Source organism: Leucoraja erinacea, chromosome 1 (assembly GCF_028641065.1).
Source record: "Leucoraja erinacea ecotype New England chromosome 1, Leri_hhj_1, whole genome shotgun sequence".
In the NCBI taxonomy this organism is placed as follows: Eukaryota; Metazoa; Chordata; class Chondrichthyes; order Rajiformes; family Rajidae; genus Leucoraja; species Leucoraja erinaceus.
The window spans coordinates 26,131,884-26,137,883 of NC_073377.1; the positions used below are offsets into that span (position 1 = coordinate 26,131,884).

Below are 6,000 nucleotides of genomic sequence, written 5' to 3' on the forward strand. Positions count from 1 at the left end.
TGGTGGATGTTTATGTTAAATTTTTATGTAGTTGTGTGTCTTGTTGCTTTTTTGATATGACTGTATGACAAACATAATTCCTCGTATTTTGCAAAACATACTTGGCTAATAAATTATGATTAATATTATTATGATTATTATATTGAACACAATGAACTCCAACATGAACTCAAAACTATGAACTGCTGTGGTTGCACTGGGGACTTTGGGCTTTGGTTTTTTTTTTGCACTGTTTGTGTTTATTATTTATGGAACTTTTTCATGTTTGTTTATTATATTATCTATTGAGAACTGTGTTTACAAACCTGTAGTGCTGCTGAAAATATGAACTTTATTGTTCTGTTTCGGTGACAACAAGCAATTGACACTTTTGACTTTTGATCTGAATTTAGAGGCATTTCATGAAACATAGAAACATAGAAATTAGGTTCTGGAGTAGGCCATTCAGCCCTTTGAGCCTGCACCGCCATTCAATATGATCATGGCTGATCATCGAACTCAGTATCCCGTACCTGCCTACTCTCCATACCCCCTGATCCCTTTAGCCAAAAGGGCCACATCTAACTCTTAAATATAGCCAATTAACTGGCCTCAACTACCTTCTGTGGCAGAGAATTTCAGAGATTCACCACTCTCTGTGTGAAATTTTATTTTCTCATCTCAGTCCTAAAAGATTTCCCCCTTATCCTTAAACTGTGACCCCTTGTTCTGGAAATGGGTAGAAACTTGTGCTGACATTTCAGGGCATTACTGAGGGGGTAATTCCTGCATAAATAGTTAACCTGAGACCTTATCTAGATTCTCAGTAAGAAGTAAATTAATTAATTGGGATACCCAATATTTAACCCTCAGCAAACATCACTAACTGGTCAAAGATCTCACTGTTATTCACCTTATTGTACTACAATTGTTCCCTGGTTCCACTAAAGCAGTGGCCATATTTTTATGATTGTGATGGTTTAGAGATTTCCAAAATAATGAAAGGTGTTATTTTAGTTTAGTTTAGTTTCGAGATACAGCACGGAAACATGCCTTTCGGCCTGTTTCATGCCGACCAGCGATACCCATACACTTGCACTATCCTGCACATTAGGGACAATTTCCCAATCTTTACCAATGCCAATTTACCTACAAACCTGTACGTCTTTAGTGTTGTAGGGAAACCAGAGCACCTGGAGAAAATCCACTTGGTCACAGGGAGAAAGTCCATACAGACAGCACCCGTTATCAGGATCGAACCTGGATCTCTGGTGCTGTACGGCAGCAACTCTACCACTGCGCCACTGTGATGCCCTATTATTTAATTCCAAAACCAGCCCTTCCATTACAATTCTATTTCAGAATCCATTAAGAATGAATGAGAATCAAGCATTGATTTTATTCCTTAATGGAGAATAGAGAAGCATTTACGTTTTCCACCATTTTGATAGCTTTGTTTTAATCTATATATTATTTGATTTAAGTAATTGAACAACATATTTGGATGACCCTAGAGATATGATTGATTTTGCATCAGGAAGACATATTGCTAATAAAATAACATTTGTCTTCTTGTGACGTGAGCAAGAAGAATCTTTGATAAATTGTTTTCTTTTCATCTCAGTATGTTTTGTCCATATACAGTATTTATTACTAGGATGATAAATTACATCATACTGCTGGGAGATTAAGCTGAAACATGATGACTATGAATGTTGTCAGGCTGACACTGGGTATTCATTATAGAAAGTCCAGTACCAATTTAATGTAACTTCAATTTGAGCTTATAACTTTTAGATCATCAATCTCAGCAGGCCTAATCGTGCAGTGGCTAAGTTTCAATTTACTTATTAAAACTCACATTGCAGGTCATATTACCATGTAATGAGCTTTGCAATATATTGCCTTTTAAATTTTTTTTTTTTTTTTTAACTTTTACTAATACATTTTTCGATTCTGTTCTCTCGTACACTCTGACGCACATTGGCGTCAGTTTCAGGAGTACTAGAATCTTTCCAGTCTCTTATTTAAGTACACAAACCAGGATACCAGTATCACAGTGAGTACTACACAAAGTGCTGTAGTAACTCTGCGGGTCAGGCAGCATCTCTGGAGGTCACGGATAGGCAACATTTCGGGTCGGGACCTTTTATCAGACTGATTGTAAAAGGCGGGAAGAAAGCTGTAAAAGAGGTGGAGGTGGGACAGACCCTGGCAAGTGATAGGTGGATACAAGTGTGGGGGGGTTAGAAACATAGAAAATAGGTGCAGGAGTAGGCCATTCGGCCCTTCGAGCCTGCACCACCATTCAATATGATCATGGCTGATTACCCAACTCAATATCCCATCCCTGCCTTCTCTCCATACCCCCTGATCCCTTTAGCCACAAGGGCCACATCTAACTCCCTCTTAAATATAGCCAATGAACTGGCCTCAACTACCTTCTGTGGCAGAGAATTCCACAGATTCACCACTGTGTAAAAAATGATTTTCTCATCTCAGTCTTAAAAGACTTCCCTCTTATCCTTAAACTGTGATCCCTAGTTCTGGACTTCCCCAACATCAGGAATAATCTTCCTGCATCTAGCCTGTACAACCTCTTAAGAATGTTTTGAGTTTCGATAAGATCCCCCCTCAATCTTCTAAATTCTAGCGTTTACTTTGGCAGATGGGTGCACACAGGCTAGAGTTTGAAGGATACAAAAGGGTATAAGATAAGGAGAGGAGTCAGCGAAAGGGATATAGGTGGAAGAAGATGGAGTAAATAGACAGGCTAGTTGTAGAAATGGGTGCGCATCTTAGTGGGACAGAGCGAAGATAGGTCTTTCCCAATTCCATACTGCCATTTGTGGCCTAGTCCTCCTCCCCCACACACAACCTGGAGGAAAAGCTTTTCACTGTACCTCGGTATAAGTGACCATAAACTAGACAGAACTGAACTAATTTTCTGCTTAGATAGCTTACAGCCTAATGGGATGAACATTGAATTATCCTATTTTAGATAGCAACCCCCTCCTACAAGATACAAGATACATTTAATTGTCATTTGGACCCCTTGAGGTCCAAACGAAATGCCGTTTCTGCAGCCATACATTACAAACACATAGACCCAAGACACAACATAATTTACATAAACATCCATCACATCGCTGTGATGGAAGGCCTAATAAACTTATCTCTCCACTGCACTCTCCCCCCCCCCCCCCGATGTCAGAGTCAAAGTCAAAGCCCCCGGCTGGCGATGGCGATTGTCCCACGGCCATTAAAGCCACGCCGGGTGGTGCGAGGTCGCACACCGGGTCTTGCTGTTAAAGCCCCCGGCGTGTGCTCGCAGAGTCCCGCGGCCATTCCAAGCCGCGCGGGGCAGTGATGTTAGGCCCCGCTCCAGGAGCTCTTCAACCCCGCAACTCGGGCGGGGGGAAGTCGCCTTTGCGAGAGCCCTGAAAAGCGGTCTCCCTCCAGGGACCCGCGGGCTCCTGGTGCCGCCGTCCACAGACCTGCCGTTGGAGCCTCCGACTCTCCGGTAGCAGCAGCAGCAGCAGCAGCAGCAGCAGCAGCGCTCCTCCACCGCTCCACCCGCTCCGGACTCGGCCAGCCCCGCGACGGCGACGGTGAGTCGTAGCACCAGAGTCCCCGGCTTCTTCCTGTTGGAGGCCGCTCCTCGTTGCGGTCCCAACGACAACGGAAACCCGACGAGAAAAGGTCGGGTCTCCAGTGCAGGGAGAGATTTAAAAAAGTTTCCCCCACCCCCACCCCCCCACACACACACCCCAACAAAAAATAACAAAAACTACATTTAAACACAGACAGAAAATAATAAAACGCGGACAGACTGCAGAGGCCGCTGCTGACCAGAGTCGCACCGCCCACCTCAACTACCTTCTGTAGCAGATAATTCCAGAGTTCACCACTCTTAGTTTGAAAAATGTTTTTCTCATCTTGGTCCTAAAAGACTTCCCCCTTATCCTTAAACAGTAACCCTTTCTACTGGACTTCCCCAACATCAGGAACAATCTTCCTGCTTCTAGCCTGTCCAACCCCTTAAGAATTTTGTAAGTTTCTATAAGATACCCCCTAAATCTTCTAAATTCTAGCGCGTACAAGCCGAGTCTATCCAGTCTTTCTTCATATGAAAGTCCTGCCATCCCAGGAAACAGTCTGGTGAACCTTCTCTGTACTCCCTCTATGACAAGAATGTTTTTCCTCAGATTAGGAGACCAAAACTGTACACAATACTCCAGGTGTGGTCTCACCAAGGCCCTGTACAACTGCAGTAGAACCTCCCTGCTCCTATACACAAATCCTTTTGCTATGAATGCTAACATACCATTCGCTTTCTTCACTGCCTGCTGCACCTGCATGCCTACTTTCAATGACTGGTGTACCATGACACCCAGGTCTCATTGCATCTCCCCTTTTCCTAATAGGCCACCATTCAGATAACAGTCTACTTTCCTGTTCTTGCCACCAAAGTGACTAACCTCACATTTATCCAAATTATACTGCATCTGCCATGCATTTGCCCACTCACCCAACCTATCCAAGTCACCTTGCAGCCTCCTAGCATCCTCCTCACAGCTAACACTGCCGCCCAGCTTTGTGTCATCCGCAAACTTGGAGATGTTGCATTCATTTCCCTTGTCCAAATCATTAATATATAATGTAAATAGCTGGGGTTCCAGCAATGAGCCTTGCAGTACCCCACTAGTGACTGACTGCCATTCTGAAAAAGACCCGTTTACTCCTACTCTTAGCTTCCTGTCTACCAGCCAGTTTTCTATCCACATCAATACTGAACCCCCAATACCGTTTGCTTTATGTTTGCATACTAATCTCTTATGTGGGGCCTTGTCGAAAGCCTTCTGAAAGTCCAGATATAACACATCCACTGGTTCTCCCTTATCCACTCTACTAGTTGCATCCTCAAAATATTCTATAAGATTCGTCAGGCATGATTTACCTTTCATAAATCCATGCTGACTTTGTCCAGTGATTTCATCACTTTCCAAATGGGCTGCTATCCCATCTTTAATAACTAGCATTTTCTCCACTATCAATGTTAGACTTACTGGTCTGTAATTCCCCATTTTTCTCTCCCTCCCTTTTTAAAAAGTGGGGTTACATTAGCTACCCTCCAATCCTCAGGAACTACTCCAGAATCTAAAGAGTTTTGAAAAATTATCACTAATGCATCCACTATTTCTGGGGCTACTTCCTTAAGTACTCTGGGATGCAGCCTATCTTGGCCTGGGGATTTATCGGCCTTTTATCCATTCAATTTACCTAACACCACTTCCCGACTAACCTGGATTTCACTCAGTTCACTCAGTTCCTCCATTTGACCCCCGGTCCCCTGCTATTTCTGTCAGATTTTTTATGTCTTCCTTAGTGAAGACAGAACCAAAGTAGTTATTCAATTGGTCTGCCAAGTCCTTGTTCCTCATGATCAATTCACCTGTTTCTGACTGCAAGGGACCTACATTTCTTTTAACTAACCTTTTTCTTTTCACATATCTATAAGAACTTTTGCAGTCAGTTTTTATGTTACCTGCCAGTTGTCTTTTATAATCTATTTTCCTTTTCCTAATTAAGCCCTTTGTCCTCCTCTGCTGGACTCTGAATTTCTCCCAGTCCTCTGGTAGGCTGCTCTTTCTGGCTAATTTGTATGCTTCATCTTTTGTTTTGATACTATCCCTGATTTCCCTTGTTATCCACGGATGCACTACCTTCCCTGATTTATTCTTTTGCCAAACTGGGATGAACAATTGTTGTAGTTCATCCATGCAGTCTTTAAATTGCCAGACTATCTTGGCCAATTCACGTCTCATACCCACAAAGTTACCTTTCTTTAAGTTCAGAACCCTTGTTTCTGAATTAACAATGTCACACTCCATCCTAATGAAGAACTCAACCTTATTATGGTCACTCTTGCCCAAGGGGCCACGCGCAACAAGACTGCTAACTAACCCTTCCTCATTACTCAATACCCAGTCTAGAATAGCCTGCTCTCTCGTAGATTCC

At 42.9% G+C, this 6,000-nt stretch overlaps 1 long non-coding RNA gene across 1 annotated transcript; it reads right to left on the bottom strand.

The window, feature by feature from the left end:
• Positions 1–955: 955 nt before the first annotated feature.
• On the bottom strand, positions 956–5,747 carry LOC129694491 (uncharacterized). Its single transcript, XR_008723008.1, has 2 exons — positions 3,850–5,747; positions 956–2,994 (listed from the first exon to the last, which is right to left on the bottom strand). It is a non-coding gene; the product is annotated as an uncharacterized LOC129694491 (long non-coding RNA).
• Positions 5,748–6,000: the final 253 nt, after the last annotated feature.